General features: G+C 45.8%; 1 protein-coding gene across 2 annotated transcripts in view; it reads left to right on the top strand.

The window, feature by feature from the left end:
- The first annotated feature begins 3,657 nt into the window (after positions 1–3,657).
- PPARD (peroxisome proliferator activated receptor delta) overlaps positions 3,658–17,173 on the top strand; it is a 92,239-nt gene continuing 78,723 nt past the window's right edge. The window contains exons 1-2 of one of the 2 annotated variants that reach the window (XM_053603727.1): positions 3,658–3,782; positions 7,855–7,938. The gene's annotated coding sequence lies outside the window, so the exon portion shown is untranslated. The remainder of the gene's footprint in view (positions 3,783–7,854; positions 7,939–17,173) is intronic. The other variant, XM_053603728.1, reaches the window with a different exon arrangement.

The following is a 17,173-nucleotide window of genomic DNA, read 5'->3' as shown; positions in this document are numbered from 1 at the left end:
CATGGTACTCTAGCCCAGGTGACAGAGTGAGAATGGGTCTCAAAAATAAACAAATAAATAAAAACAAGGCTGGGCGCAGTGGCTCACGCCTGTAATCCTAGCACTGTGGGAGGCCCAGATGGATGAATTGCTTGAGTTCACAAGTTTGAGACCAGCCTGAGCAAAACGAGACCCTGTCTCTACTAAAAAATAGAAAAACTGAGGCAAGAGGATTGCTTGAGCCCAAGTTGGAAGTTGCTGTGAGCTATGACACTACCGCACTCTATCCAGGGTGGCAGCTTGAGACTGTCTCAACAACAACAACAAAAAAATTGAAAACAAGAAAAGGAAAATAACTTCTTTTTGGGGGGGGAGACAGAGTCTCACTTTGTTGCTCTCGGTAGAGTGCCATGACTTCATGTCTTACAGCAAACTCAAACTCTTGGGCTTAAGTGATTCTCTTGCCTCAGCCTCCCAAATACCTGGGACCTCAGGTACCTACCACAATGCCCAGCAATTTTTTTTCTTTGTTTGCAGTTATTATTTTTTTTTTTTTGGCCAGGGTCAGGTTTGAAACTGCCACCTCCGGTATATGGGGCTGGCGCTCCACTCCTTGAGCCACAGGCGCTGCCCATGCCCAGTAATTTTTTTTAGAGAGGAGGTCTCTCTCTGGCTCAGGCTGGTCTCCAACTCGTGAGCTCAGGCAATCCACCAGCCTCAACCTCCCAGAGTGCTAGGATTATAGGCATGGGCCGCTGCGCCTGGCCTAAAAATAACTTCTTAAAACATTAACTGTCAGTGTTGTCATAATCAACAAAAAAGAAAAGAAAAAGAAAAAAATAGCTCTTCTATCCTTTCTGATATCCTGGTCAAAGGAATGTGTCTCCTGTCTCCGTTGCCCACAGAGATATCCATAAACTGTGAGGGCCGTATGGAAAGCACAGCCCTCGTGGTCCCAGGTCATCTCTCTCTGTGGCTCATATGTGAAGGAGGGTTTGGAAGGTGGGGGTGGAGTGTCAGAGGCACTGCCCGGAGTCTACCTACTGCGGATGAAGAATCTGTAGCCTTTGGACTGAATCCAAATTTTTGGTAACAAATCCTTTTAATAAAGGAAGTGAAGTTTGGATTCGGTTGAGAGGCCACACTTGGGGATTTGCATGGCCACATGTGGCCTTGAGACCACAGGTTAATTCAAAGAAGTGCCAGATGAAAGTCACTTTGTGGTCCCTGTGGCAGTTAGAGGGTAAGGATGGGGGCAATGCCAGATTTTACCAGACCAGAGAGGCCGCCACCTACTGGCTAGAGCCTGAAATAGCTATGAAGGAGGTCAGAATCTAATTCAAAATAGATTCAGCTTCCCTATTCTGCACTGCAAGTTATGTAGTTATACAATAATTGGGCATCAGGTCCTTCACTTTGTACATGTAGGTGGGAAAAAAGGAAAAAAATAAAACAATTGGTCATTAGAGCAGGTTTTGGTAGCTGAGATCCCTGGCTAGTCTGGAAAAGATTGTAGAAGCTTGACAAGGACCAACTGTTCCCACTCTGAGCTGTCCCTTGGGGCAAACTTAGTTAAAATGAAGATTCAGGTTGCTCGGTGCCTGTAGCTCAGTGGTTAGGGTGCCACATATACTGAGGCAGGTGGGGTCAAACCCTGCCTGGGCCTGCTAAACAACAATGACAACAACAACAACAACAACAAAAATAGCTGAGTGTTGTGGTAAGTACCTGTAGTCCCAGCTACTTGGAAGGCTGAAGCAAGAGAATCGCTTGAGCCCAAGAGTTTGAGGTTACTATGAACTGTGATGCCATAGCACTCTACCAAGGGTGACAAAGTGAGACTCTGTCTCAATTAAAAAAAAAAAGAAAATGTAATACCCTTCGGGATTTCAGATCAACATAAGACAACAACAACAACAACAACCCCAAAAAACCTTAACAGTATTCCCAGAAGGTCTTTTAGGGGAGGAACTGTCTTTATTAGGAGAAATAAGACTGTCAGGGGCATAAAGTGAGATTTTCAAAGCATGAGTGTTGGCAGGAACCCACTGCCTGGAGGTAAGAAGGTAAGAGCGGAGAGAATGGTGGCAAACCAAGGAGAGGGGAAGAAAGTACTGATCTGGGAAAAGGCCAAGCCCTCAGGGTTCGAAGGGCCAGTTAGAAACTGTCAGTGGGAGTTGCAGAAAGGACTTTAAAGAACTTCTGCTGGGTGAGTTTAAACTGTTTGCCAAGCACCATGTGATCCTGCTTCAAGGCCCAGCACATCCTAAGGTCTTCTGTACTCATAAATGCTTTGTGTGGGAAGAAGTAGGAGCAGTCTTCAGTACAGGTTGAGTTTCATCTCCAGATACCTGAACTGTGGCACAGCAACAGCCTGGCAAAAGGAGAAGCCCAGAGGCAGAGATATTTAGGAGAATGTAAGTACCCAGAAATTTGCAGATTATTTTAGAAGCAGGGCTTTGATTGCCACAGTCCATTTTTACTTCAGTCTCAAAGGGCAAGGAGGTTGACATCTAAATTACAAAAGGAATGAACATTCGTTTCAAAAAGTAGGAAAAAGGCTCGCCCCTGTAGCTCAGTGGTTGGTGTGCCGGCCACATGCACGGGGTGGGGCTGGCCTGGGCCTGCTAAACAAAAATGACAACTACAACACAAAAATAGCCGGGCATTAAGGCCGGCTCCTGTAGTCCCAGCTACTTGGGAGGCCGAGGCAAGAGAATCGCTTAAGCCCAGGAGTGTGTGTGAGGTTGCTGTGAACTGTGATGCCAAGGTACTCTGCCGAGGGCGACATAGTAAGTAACGCTGTCTCGAAAAGAAAAGTAGGAAAAAAAGAGAAGCAGAAAGAAAAAACTAACTCAGGGTTCCACCATCAGATAGCTGAAAGTGTGCCAGAAGGGAGGGGTAATATTTACTTTAACACTGGTGGAGAGAGGAAGAGTTACCCTTTGGTCGTAAACCTGAGAGTCAAGTTTTGTTTATCCCAGAAGAAAGCAAAGATCGTCCAACAGCTGCTAGGTACATTTTAGGGTATATAGTTTGGGATAACAAGTCCCTTCCAGGTCTTAAAGACCTAGGTGAAGAAGTGAGAACAGAGCTTTCTACAACAATTGGGATATGTTCCCCATTTAGGTGGACAAGCACATTAGATAAGCAAGCACATGGGAAGGAAGGTAAGAAGTCCAGGACCATAAGCTTCCCGTTGCAGAACATTCTCGAGGGACAAAAAAAACTTTTTTTTTTTTTTAAATTTACAAGCAGAATGGTCTCTTCTAGTGCACTGAGCACTGGATGAAGAGACTAGAGACCTAGCTCTAGTTCCAGCATTACTTCTCACTGCAAGTCACGCACTTTCTCTGGGCCTAAGTTCTTCTACTGGAAGATGAGCAGCTTGCATTAAATGACCTCTAAAATCCCTTCCAGCTTTAAATTCCCTTTTGTGATACTTGCTGGACTCGTTTTACTGGCCCTGCGCTCCCGGGCTCCTCCCCAACTTCGCGCTCAGAAGCTCTGCCGGGATCCCGCACCAGAGGGCACTGCAGGCGGGCCCAAGAAAGCGTACGCTAAGCGGAGAGGCAGAAACAAGGGCGCCTCCAGGAGGAGCGCTGATTGGCCGTTCTGGGCGACAGGGGGCGTGGAGAGGGAGGGCCGAGCTGCGCAATGACGCCACGGGGGCCGGGCCGCCGAACGTGTGACGCCTGGGCCGCCGCGGAGCCGGGGATTAATGGGAAAAGTTTTGGCAGGAGCTGGAGGGTTCTGCGGAGCCTGCGGGGCGGCGGCGGTGGCGCGGTAGGCAGCTGGGTCAGGTCAGTCCGGGTCGGAGGAAGCAACTAAGCAAGTAGCGAACGGAAGCGGCGGGCCCGGGCTGAGGCGGCCGGCGGGGTTGGGGCGCAAGGCCCGGCTGCGAGCGGGGTTGGGGGAGCAGTAGGTCCGCGGACAGCGTCACTGCGACTTCCCGACGCTCCAGCCCGGGAGTCAGCCCCGTCTGTTGCCCTGCTGGCGCCCCGCCCGCTGTTCCTGCGGCCCCGCCCTTGGACCCCCATAGCTGTTAGAGCCTGAACCACGGCCCTCCTTCCACCCGACTCTGTGCCCCCTCTTGGGCCTCATGGCTCCGTCCCCTCCCACTTCTGAGAGCCCTGTCTCAGGCCTGGAGTCCTCTCCCACTCCTCTCCCCTGCCTCTGACCTCTTCTTTCATCCCTCTCTGGTGTCCTCAAATCCATTGCCCTGCCTACTTAGGGTCTCCTTGGGAATCTTCTCTGTCCCCTGCGTTATCCTTGTCTCCTGCCCATCCTTGTCGTCTCAGTTTTTACTCTTTTCCCAACCTTGTCCCCCTCTTCTCCCATTGCCTGATCCCTCCTAGTATGCAGGTCCTCATCCTCTTCTTAAGTGTGTTATTAGGCTTTTTCCAACCTTATACTGCCATCCCTGTCTACCTAAGCCTCTTTCCAGAGGTTTTCTTTTTGCTCCTCTCTGATTTCCTTCATATCAACCCTGACCCCTGCATTCCTATCACCCAAGTCTTTCCCTTTCGGTTGCCTCTGCTTAAGGATGAAGCATTAGCTCCCCTTTGCTTTTACTTGACCTGCAGTTGAAATACTCATGGGGTGGAGTGAGTGTTCAGACCCTGATTGAATTAAGGGGCTGCATGTCTGAGGAACATAATGGGTATATCTTGTGGTAGAATTCACTTGGCTGTTTCATCAGAGACGATGCCCAATTTGTAGGCTATTCTTCTCATCTTGGCTTTAATACTTACTCTTTATTAGTCTGTTGACTTCTGTGAACCCTTGGGGAGAGACAAGAAGGTGGTGAGTTGGGTGTGTGCCAGGTGTTAGCCGGAGGCCTCACCAACTCTTTTTCCCCTTTCAGGAAACCGGGTTCTTTTGCCTTCCGTTGTGGACGTGTGGAACCATGTTACCCCAGGCTGTCTCTGCCCTCACTCCCACCTTCCACCCTATGCCCCATCCCAAAGAACTATGAGAAGTCCCCAGAAGCTGTGCCCCAGAGAATGCCTGTGGTCCTCAACCTATCTCCCAATGTACTGGCTACAGAACATTTTTTCCTGTTTTGAGTTTTGAAATAGATTGCCGGCCTGATAGCCCTGAGGCTGGCAGGGATCTGCCTCTTTTGTTATTGGTAGCTTGAACCAGCTGCTGGTTTTCTCTCATACATCTTTGACCGACTGAAGGTGCCTCTGATGTTGGTCACTGAACAGATTCTCTTGGAGACTCTCTTCTTCCTTTTTCCTTACGAGCTTAATTTCCTATGGATCTAAGAGGGAGGCTGACGTTAAGGTTCTGTTTCATTTGCTCAGGCACAGTAAGGGTATCAGATTGATCTCTGTCTGGGCAGGTTGTGGGGCCACATTAGTTAGACCTTGTCAGGAACCTGAGTTGTCTGCTGCCAGTCATGTACCTCATCTTCTCTGGGGCTAGAGAGCCCACCGCTTTCATGGTGTGTCTGGGTGTTAAACCTTCTTGTCAGGCAGAAAGTTCTTTTCATATCCTTGAATTTGATCTCCTTTATCAGTCTTGTAGAGAAATCTTCAAGAAATAACATATCCTCTGTTTCTGCCCAGTCTGATCTTGGAGAATTCTGAAAACATGACCCGCTCTCATGTTTAGAAATGAAGGCTTCTTGTTTCACCTGGCTCCAGGTTTCTAGGTTCACTCTTTTGAGGATTGTGCTCTGTCTTTGAGCCAAATTGGACACAGAATTGGGAAACTTAAGGAGCTGTGGTGGAGAGCCAACTGAACCAGCTGGACCAGACTTTAAAGTTTTATAATCCTCTCGTGCACTGATGCTTGTCTGTGAAAGCAATAGGATCATAGGTGGCCTGTCTTTGAGGTAATTCCTGCTCTGCTGGTCCTGAGTCCCCTCTACATAGCACTTGGGGGTGGGGGTAGGATTTGGTCAGAATGGACCAGAATGTTGTTCCTATGAAAAACATCCCTCCATGGGTCATTCTAAAGAGGCTGAGGTTGAGTATTTGGCAGTTTTTCAATCCAGTCTCTGGCTCCCAAGAAGGACTCTACTTGACCCTTTGGAGCAATTTATTACGCCTCTGTCTGTGCTCACCCGTTAGTAATCAGGAGTGTGCTTTGCTGAGGCAGCAGGTGAGAGGGCTTGAGAACAGGTCAGTCTCAGTCCTTGTGGAGCAGCTCAGGCACTGGCAGCCCCAGCTCCATAACTTCTTGCGGTTTGTTCACTTTGCCATTTTCTTTTTTTTTTTTTTTTGATTTTTGTTTTGTTTTTTTGTAGAGATGGAGTCTCACTTTATGGCCCTCAATAGAGTGCCGTGGCTTCACACAGCTCACAGCAACCTCCAACTTCTGGGCCTAAGCGATTCCCTTGCCTCAGCCTCCCAAGTAGCTGGGACTACAGGCACCCGCCACAACGCCCGGCTGTTTTTTGGTTGCAGTTCAGCCGGGGCCGGGTTTGAAACCGCCACCCTCGGTATATGGGGCCGGCGCCCTACCAACTGAGCCACAGGCGCTGCCCCACTTTGCCATTTTCTGAGCGAGTAATTGTGATTATCAATTACCAAATTCCCATTCAGTGATTTTTGCAGAGCCTGAGTCAGCTTGCCTCTCTGTTTCAAAGATATGGACCAATAAGGCCCCCAACACTATTCTGCAGATGATGGTGCTTATCAACTCCTTAGTTTAATGAACTGACTGCTCTGTTGTTTGGCTGCCTTTCTCCTTGACTCTTCACCACTGCTTTCTTGTGTATACCTCAGCCCACTGAGGAAAACTTGCCCCTACCCAGCCTTCCCGCCTCACCTATAGTCTCTTAGACTCCAAGTCTGGGAGCCTGGTAAGAGAACAGCCAGTGTAGGTTGCTGGCCTGGGAAGCAGGTAGGCCTCTGCTTTGGCACAGTGCAGCTGCCATGGCTGTTGTACAAACTCTTCTCAGGGCCTGTGGATCCTGATATGTCATGGGACAGTGCAGCTCCTTGCAGGTTTTGAACCTGTTGCTTTTAAAGGTTTCAGCTATATCCTATCACCAAGGCCCACCACCCTGGATGCTCCCTGCAGGCTGAGAAGCTGAACTGTAGTGCCTTTCTCCAGTGCCCCTGGAGGGTCCTGGAAGTGCCAGGAGCCATCCCTGTTGCTCAGCATTGTCCACGCTAGAAACATTCTCTTCCTCCTCCCTATCCAGCATCTCTGTGTATTGTCTGTCCTGCCAGGTCTGTGCCTGTATCAAGCCAGAAGCCCTGTGCCTGCTGCTCTTGTCTGCACTGTGTCATCTCACATTTCCCAGTGGCTGTTTCTTGGAGATGGTTTGATGTCCTTGAGCATTTTTCTCTGCCTTTGGAGCCAGGAGGAAGGGCTACTTGCTGCAGCTGGATTTCAGGGTTTCAGAGGAGAGCTGGGTACTTGGCTTGTGGCAGGGAGAGAATGGCCCATTGCATCAGGTTTCAGACATGTGGGTCTTCTACCTTGGTAGAAGGTTCCTAGCCTTCATAGCTCAACATGCTAGTGATTGGGGCGTGACTCCAGTCCTGTCTCCACAGGGCTTTGGTCAAGCACGATTCAGGGCGTCTCCATTTATTAGCTGCCACCCTAACTGGTGTTGGACACTAGTTCTTTCCTTACCTTGCCAAATCCTTCTGCCCCACCTTGGTAAAATCACCAAAGCCAGTGTCTGCTTGCGTGGGAACGAGCATACTACTTCCAGGATTGGGAAATATTTGCTGACTCAGGCTTAGAATTACATCTAGCAAGGGTGTGTGAGGGACAGATGAAGAGCTAGATTGCTCATCTTTTGGAGCACTCTTTGAGCCCTGGTATTTCATTATAACTTATTAGAGCTATTTTTTGTACCCCTGGCACCTCTTAGCTAAAGATGTTTGGTTTATTTCTATCCTGCAGTCTTGTGTGGTGTTTTGGGCATGCACGTGGTACTCACACAGTGGCTTCTGCTCACGAACAGATGAAGACAGATGCACCAAAGAGGTAATCTCATTTCCCTTACTTAGGAAACTCTGACAGCTGACTGACATGGGATCCAGATTTAGGGTCCTAGCCTTAAAGATGAAATAATCTAACAAGTATTGAATCTGGGATCCCAGATTGTGCCTGTCATATCATTTGGTCCTCATCACTTACACATAGTGTAGTCACTTAATAAATAATTCCTGAATGTTTGTGGCTTACAAAGTCTTTTCAGGAGCATGTAGAGTCTGCTGCTCTTGTCTGCACTGTGTCATCTCGGATTGCCCAGTGGCTGTTTCTTGGAGATGGTTTGATGTCCTTGAGCATTTTTCATTTTGCATCTAGTAAAACATGAACTCCACCAGGGCAGGTACTTACTTTGCTTCCTGCTGTGTCTGGGACAGAGGAGATGCTTAATAAATATTTGTTGAATGAATAAATAAATAGACACTCTTCTCTGCCCCAAAGATGGTGTCCATCATTCGTTGTCATTTAGGCAACAAATACTTTTGAGTAACTATGTGCCAGGCACTTGGGAAATGATAAAATAAAAAAACTAGATTCAACTACTGTCTCACAGATCCACAGTATCTTGCACATAATATACAGGATTGTTGCTTCTATCTCTGCTGGGGTAGAGGATCCTCACTGGAGTCTGAACAATGCTCTGGGTTTCCCATTGCTGTTCCCCTGTTTTCAGGATGCCTGACAGGTTTAATAAACTCAGAAGGGGAGCTCTAGGGAATTTGATGTTCATTGTCGCAAATGTTTGGGAGATTGGATTATGGTGAGTCCCTGCTGGGGGCCAGGGGAAATGTGGGCCTCCTGTCTGACTTGTTTTAATCTCTGAAGTTCAGTGATTCTAGTAGCTGTTTGTAGGCTTTCCTTCCCTTTCTTTGCCTTTAACGCTCTGCGGGTTTTCCTGTTGCCAAACAGGGTGGTGAACTCCTGTGCCTGTCAGTATGTGGGGTCAGGTTGTTTGTGGATCTTTGAGGAAGGTCCTGGGCAGGGCCCCCTCCTGTTCTCAAAACTATAGCAAGTCCTTCCCTCTGAAGGAAATGTGAGGGAGAAATAAGGGGAAGTTGGGAGACTTCTGAGGTTCCCTAAAGGGATGAGATAGAAGTTCTCTCTGAGCCGGGAGAGGGAGTTGAACTGAATTGCTTCACTGGCAGCCAGCCACAGTGGCAGCAGTGGTATATATCCAGGGGTCAGTTGTCCAGGTCATCCCTCAGCTTTGAGCTCCCAGTCCTAGCTAGAAGTGTTCTTTCTTGGTTTTTCTCTGGCAAAGATAAGGCTATAGCTTTATCAGTGCTAATCTCATATAGCTTTATCAGTGCTAATCTCAAAAAGCTATGTTGGCTGCCATCTTAGTCTTTCCCACCTGAGGTACTTCTGGAGACCAGGTGCTATGACAGATGTTTCTGACATGAGACACTGTCCTTGGCTGTGCTCACTCCCTCCAGAGGTAGGAAACCTAGCTTGGGGAAGAAGGCTTATGCACAAAAAATATTTTTTATATTTATTTGTAGATTTTTTATATATGTGTATACATATATGTTGCTTTCATTCTGAGCCCCAGGCTGGAGTACAGTGGTGTGATTGTAGCTTACTGCAGCCTCTGACTCCTGGGCTCAAGTCATCCTTTTGTCTCAGCCTCCCGAGTAGGTGGGACTACAGGCACCTGCCACCAGGCATGGCTAAATTTTTTTATTAGTTTCTTTAGAGATGGGGGTCTCACTGTGTTGCTCAGGCTAGTCTTGAACTCCTGGCCTCAGGCTATCCTCCTATCTTGGCTAGGAGTCCTAGCCAAGTGCTAGGATTCCAAAGTGCTAGGATTACAGGCATGAGCCACCACGCCCAGCTAGGATTTTACAAATATTAGAAAACTGGTGGGTAGTGAGAACATGGTGCTATACAAAGATACATGTTTAGAAGAGCAAGTCATCACTGAGGGCTGGCTTTGTCTCTGAAGAAACTGGGTCTTTTCATTGGGCCTTTTGAAAGAAAGTTTATTTTGAGGGTGGCGCCTGTGGCTCAAGGGGTAGGGCGCCGGTCCCATATGCCGGAGGTGGCGGGTTCAAGCCCAGCCCCGGCCAAAAATAAAAAAAAAAAAAAAAAAAAGAAAGTTTATTTTGAAGTCAACTTTAGAATATTGTAAAAATAGTCTTAAACAGGGCGGCGCCAGTAGCTCAGTGAGTAAGGGCGCCGGCCCCATATGCCGAGGGTGGCAGGTTCAAACCCAGCCCCGGCCAAACGGCAACAAAAAAAAAAATAGCCGGGCGTTGTGGCGGGCGCCTGTAGTCCCAGCTGCTCGGGAGGCTGAGGCAAGAGAATCGCGTAAGCCCAAGAGTTAGAGGTTGCTGTGAGCCGTGTGAGGCCACGGCACTCTATCCGAGGGCGGTACAGTGAAACTCTGTCTCCACAAAAAAAAAAAAAAAAGTCTTAAACTTTTTGGCTTTAAGACCCTTTACATTTTAAAAAATTATTGAGAATCTCAAGAGCTTCTGTTTACCATGTTAGAAATTAAAACTGGCCGGGCACAGTGTCTCATGCCTTTAATCCTAGCACTGTGGTCAACTGTAGTCCCAGCTACTTGGGAGATTGAGGCAGGAGGATCTCTTGAACCTAGGAGTTTGAGTTTGAGGTACTGTGAGCTAGGCTGATACCATAGTACTAGCTTGGGCAATTGAGTGAGACTCTATCTCAAGAAGAAAAAAAAAAGAAATTAAAACTGAGGAATTAAAAAAAAATAGTTATTTTAAAATTCATTTAATATAATTATAAACCTGTTACATGTTATCATAAATTACATTTTTAATGATAACTATTTTTCAAAACAAAAAGAATTATTGAAGGGAGCAACATTGTTTTACATTTTTGCCATAAAATGTTTAGTGAAAGATAGCTGAATTCTTTTTTTTTTTTCTTTGAGACAGAGCCTCAAGCTGTTGCCCTGGATAGAGTGCTATGGTGTCACAACTTACAGCAACCTCTGACCCTTGGGCTTAAGCAATTCTCTTGCCTCAGCCTCCCAAGTAGCTGGGACTATAGGCGCTTGCCACAACGCCCAGCTATTTTTTGGTTGTAGTTGTCATTGTTGTTTGGCAGGACTGGGCTGGGTTTGAACCCGCCAGCTCTGGTGTATGTGGCTGAAGCCTTAGCCGCTTGAGCTACAGGCACTGAGCCAAGATAGCTGAATTCTTAGAACTGCTTCTATATTCAATCTCTTGTAATACTCTTATGTTTTGTTTTGTTTGAAGGATCTGAAGAAAGTCTGGTCTCACACAAATGTGTGTGGAAGAGAGAAGTATATTAGTAGCCTTTACAGATGATTGTGAATAGTCTTCTTTGATACTATAACAAACTCAGCAAGTGGTAATTTCTTTTTTTTTTTTTTTTTTGTAGAGACAGAGTTTCACTTTATGGCCCTTGATAGAATGCCATGGCATCACACAGCTCACAGCAACCTCCAACTCCTGGGCTTAAGCAATTCTCTTGCCTCAGCCTCCCGAGTAGCTGGGACCACAGGCACCCACCACAATGCCCGACTATTTTTTTTTTGGTTGCAGTTCAGCCGGGGCCGGGTTTGAACCCGCCACCCTCGGTATATGGGGCCGGCGCCTTACCGACTGAGCCACAGGCGCCGCCCCACAAGTGGTAATTTCTTAAAGGTTGTTTGCAATGTGAAGTCTGAAACCTTATCAACAAATTTATCATACTTTGTGACATTAAAATCCATTGGTCTGGGGCGGTGCCTGTGGCTCAGTGAGTAGGGTGCCGGCCCCATGTACTGAGGGTGGCGAGTTCAAACCCAGCCCCAGCCAAACTGCAACAAAAAATAGCCAGACTTTGTGGTGGGCGCCTATAGTCCCAGCTACTTGGGAGTCTGAGGCAAGAGAATCGCCTAAGCCCAGGAGTTGGAGGTTGCTGTGAGCTGTGTGACTCCACACTACTCTACTGAAGGTGATAAAGTGAGACTCTGTCTCTAAAAAAAAAAAAGAAAGAAAGAAAAAATCCATTGGTCTGGCAGCACCCGTAGCTAAGTAAGTGGGGCACCAGTAGCTAAGTGGGTGGGGGTGCCAGCCATATGCACCAGGGTGTGGGTTCAAACCCAGTCCAGGCCAGCTAGAACAACAATAACTGCAACAACAACAACAACAACAAAAATGGCTGGGCATTGTGGTCCCAGCTGCTTGGGGGGCTGAGGCAGGAGAATGACTTGAGCCCAGGAGTTGGAGTTTGCTGTGAGCTGTGACACCACTGCACTCTACCCAGGGCGACAGCTTGAGACCCTGTCTTAAAGAAAAAGAAGAAAAAAAAAATCCATTGGTCTATCTTACACTTTGAATCTATCTTTTACTTTGAATTGATCATTGGGAAATATTGTTTCACTGTGTTATATAGATCTTCCAAATGTTGATATATTTTACAGTGTCAAAAAATCATAGTCATTAGTATCATCATTGATCTCATCAGAAAAGTCTTCTAGTATTGGGAAGCTGCCAAACTGACAGTGGTAGATACAAGTTTTCTGTAATTTGAATTTTCTCTGAAAGGTTTGATTTTAATAATTGGTAACATAATGCTAGTTCTTTTTTTTTTTTTGAAGTGACGGTCTCGATTCATTTTTTTAAAAAAAATATCTCTCTCAGCTTGTGCCCGTAGCTCAGTGGTTAGGGCACCAGCCACATGCACTGGGGCTGGTGGGTTGGAATGCCCATTAGTTTGAGGCTGCTGTGAGCTGTGACACCACGGCGTGCTACCAAGGGCAACATAGTGAGACTGTGTCTCAAAAAAAAAAAGTCTCAAATACTGAATCATAATTTACTTGTTAATCTTTCAAGTAAAAATAAAGTGGCTAGTTTAGCTTGCAACTCATTCACACAAGTGTTTTTTCTTGAGACAAAATTCCTATTTTGTTACAAAGAATTGAAGACGTCTCAAGGGTCAAACTTTAATCAAGTTAGTTTTTATTGGTTCATCTAGTATTCTTAAGTGAAATAAGCATTTTATTTTACATTTTATTATCTTCATGGTTCTGTGGATTATCTGGGCTCAACTGAGTGGTTCTTGCTTGGAGTCTCTGATGTTGCTGAAGTCAAGTAGAGACTGGGGCAGGCATCATCTGAAGGCTCAGCTAGGCTGGACGTGTAAGCTGGCTCACTCATGTGGCTGGCATGTGACACTGGCTATTGAATGGAGTGCCCACAAGTGGCTTTCCTTGTGTCTTGGGCTTTTCACAGAATGATAACTGGGTTCTGAGCAGAAGCATCCTGAAAGTGAGTGTATTAAGAGAACTAGACAGAAATGGCAAAGTTTCTCATGATCTAGCCTTGGAAGTCACGTAATATCATTCCCTCTGTTCTGTTGGTCATAGGATCAGTTCACATGCAAGGAGAGGACTAAACAAAGATATGAATACTAAGAGGCATAGTTAGTTGAGGAGGGAAAAAGGCTTCTATACTACTACTTTTTAGCATCCCATATGCTATATATAATATTGGCCTGGCCTATATATGAATACCTCTAGGAAAAAAGTGCATCTCCTTAGAATTTCCCTTTTTGGAAACTGCTTTTAGTTAGGAAATTCCAGGTAATTTGATAGAGGAGATCAAATGCCAGATATAGGAATTTGTGCTCTGTTCTTTGGGCAGTGGGGAGCCATAATGGTTTTAGAATAAGAAATGATGGTAGTAATACTGCAAAATGGATTGAATGAAGAAAGATTGGAGGCAGAGGATGAATAGGAGGTTACTGCACTGGCTTAAATGTAAGGAAATTATTCTTCTCAGTAAATCTGAGTTCCTCTGGTTACAATTAAATGCATTAATTTTGACTTATCAGCTGCACAGATTAAGTACACAGAACATAGATGAAGTAACCCACCCTCATTCCCACCCCCATTTAGGGCTATTGATGCACAGGCAAGAAATTAAATGGTTCACAAAAGTTACAAAGCAACTAAGTGTAGGTTTTATTGTCAAGGCACATAAAATGTCAATCAGGAATTATTCAAAAATAAAAAGCAGGATAGATGAAATTTCATTTAACACCACTAACCATGTTTCAAATGTACTTTAGTTTTAGTATCATAGACCATTGAGTAAGAAGAAGAAGGGGGAGGACAATTAGAGAATGTTAGGGAGAGGGACAAGAGGGGTGAAGTTAAGAAGGGCAAACAGCAAAAGGAATTTGAAGGAGGATGAGGTTGGAGGCTGAAAAGGCTCCGTACAGGGCCAAGGCATCACAAAGAGCTTCCCTGTGGCCTTGGCTTCTGGTTTTTGGCACTTCAGTGTCTTTTTTTTTTTTTTTGATACAGAGTCTTACTCTGTCACACTGGGCAGACTACCATGGTGTCATCATTGCTCACAGTAACATCATACTCTTGGGGTTGAGTAATCCTCTTGCCTCAGCCTCTTGAGTAGCTGGGATTATAGGTGTGCGCCACAATGCCCAGCTAGTTTTTCTATTTTTAGTAGAGATGAGGTCTTGCTTTTGCTCAGGATGGTCTCAAATGCCTGAGTTCAAGCAGTCCACCCGCCTCAGCCTCCCAGAGTGCTAGGATTACAGGTGTGAGCCACCATGCCCAGCCAGCACCTAATATCTTTGCCCTTTTTCTACACACATGGTTCCCAGTTCACTATTTCATCGTTTACCTTTGCCATGATGGAAAAGCGATATGCATTCAGTAGAAACTGTACTTCACAAGTACCCATACAACCATTCTATTTTTCACTTCCAGTTCAGCATTGAATAAATTAAATGAGATAGTCAAACGTTTATTATAAAATAGGCTTTGTGTTAGATGATTTTGCCCAGTTTTAGGTCAATGTAAATATTCGGAACATATTTAAGATAGGCTGGGCTAAGCTATGATCTTCTGTAGGTTAGGTGTATTAAATGCATTTATGACTTGTGATATTTTCAACTTAGGATGGATTTATTGGGATGTTACTCATTTGTAAGTAGAGGAGTATCTGTTGCCCTTTCATTGTGAAGAGAATGGATTTGGTGCTGGTGGACGTGGCTCTTGGTTCTGACGTTAACTGGCTCTCTAGGCATGAATTTACGACTTAGTGTCCTCAACCTTCATTTTCTTCTTCTAAGCTGAGTTGAGGTGGTGAGCTGAGGGTGAAATGACTTCTGAAACAACCCCTTCTCTGATTTACAGGCAAGGGCTTAGGGAGCCCAGCCTCAGCCAGAGAATCTTCATCTTAGGCCTAAGTGCCTTAAACTTGGCATTCAGGGCAATGCATTGCGGTACCCTTCTCTTTGGAGTTCAACCTTTTTTTTTTTTTTAATTAATTTATTTTTATTGTTAAATCATAGCTGTGTACATTAGTGCAATTCGAGTTCAACCTTTAACACTTAATTTATACCCAGCCTTGTCATCTGAACAGCTCTCCTGGGACTATTACTGAATTTTCCATAGGTTATAGCAACACGGCTTTGAAAGAGTTCTGTCAAGAGGAGGGCTCTGAAGGGAGAGCCCTCCCAAGTGTTATAGTAAAACCTCTATACTAAACAATGCCTAAGTTCAATTGGTTCTGAAAACCGATTGTCATTGCTTTCATTGATCTGCTGTGATCCCTTGATCCTCATCACTGCTTTTGGTACTTCCCTCATCCAGGAGTTGTGACCTCAGAGGCACAGAGTTACTTGGCTGCCACTCCAGTGGGAGTAGAAGCCATCTCTGCCCTCTCTCTGGCAGCATCAGCTGAGCAGGCCGCTTCAAAACATGCTGTTCTTGAGTTTGTCAGAACCCCAATCTGTGCTCATCATCCCTTTTTTCAAATAAACAAATAAGGTGTACTTTTTCTTGGTTTCCCATAATTGCCTAAAATATTTTCATGCTGGTAACAGTCAACTTATTTTGCCTCCAGTCTCGTTTCTTCTAGTACAGGGTTTGTCGGCCCCAGCACTATAGATATATTGGGTCAGACAGACAATTATTTGTTGTGTGGGCTGTCTTATGTATTGTAGGATATTTGGCAGCATTCCTGGCTTCTACTCACTGGATGCCAGTAGCACTCTCCCCTCCCCAGTTGCAGAAACTAAGAATGTCTCCAGACATTGCTAATGTCCCTTATATAGGTCACAATCACTCTTAGCTGAGAACCATTGTTTAATCATTTCCCCCACTAAATATTGCTGGTTAGCTGGGTTCACTGGTGAATATAACATCAATAAACTTGGTAAAATGAGGATCTAATTCTTTTTTTTTTTTCTTTGAGACAGAGCCTCAAGCTGTCGCCCTAGGTAGAGTGCTGTGGCATCACAGCTCACAGCATCTTAGGCCTAAGTGCCTCAAACTTGGCATTCAGGGCAATGCATTGCGGTACCCTTCTCTTTTGAGTTCAACCTTTATTTTTTTTTTAATTAATTTATTTTTATTGTTAAATCATAGTTGGAGTTGCAACCTCCAACTCCTGGCTTAAGCAATTCTCTTGCCCTAGCCTCCCAAGTAGCTGGGACTATAGGCACCCACCACAATGCTTGGCTATTTTTTGGTTGTAGTTGTCATTGTTGTTTGGCAGGCCCAGGCTGGATTCGAACCCGCCAGCTCTGGTGTATGTAGCTGGCACCCTAGCCGCTTGAGCTATAGGCGCTGAGTCAAGGATATAGTTCTTACATTGGAAATTTACCCTTCTTAGTCACATCACTGGGACAGTGAGGGCCTTGAGGAGGAGTAAAAATGTTCACAATTAGCACCATGTTCCAAGTGAGTAAGCAACCTTATGGTATCCACACAACAGACGGGCACTGTCCAAGGCATAAAAAACTATCTCCTGGAGTGGTGGTGTTTCTCAGGGTCTACTTCTCCAAGCCGCCGTTTAGGGTCTTCTTGTAGCTCCCACAGGTGCCATGTGGAGGAGAGTTGGCAACAGCATATGGATTGCCATTAACCTGCCCATTCCTGGTGTCCAACCTGGTGGTCATCGCACTCTGGTCATAACAGTCTTCCTCTCTAAGCCCAGAGGGGTTCTCAGAACCCTGCACCCCAGGCAGCACGCATACGAGAAAGCTTATCTGAGTTCCTGCATCTGGCCTACAGCACTTCATAGCTCTCTGTCCTGTAAAAGCCTGCAGGACAGTCCAGAGATCCTGATTGATTCCCATTAACTCTCTGTTTACACATCCTGGAATGCGGTCCTCAGCAATCCATTGGGAGCTTCAAGTTGGAGAAGAGAAAACTGCCTATCCCTTCCAAGGAGCCCTTCCAAGGGCCAAAATACTCCGTGCCATACATTAATTA

This window comes from Nycticebus coucang, chromosome 9 (assembly GCF_027406575.1).
Source record: "Nycticebus coucang isolate mNycCou1 chromosome 9, mNycCou1.pri, whole genome shotgun sequence".
Lineage (NCBI taxonomy): Eukaryota > Metazoa > Chordata > Mammalia > Primates > Lorisidae > Nycticebus > Nycticebus coucang.
This window is presented reverse-complemented; position numbering and strand designations above follow the sequence as displayed.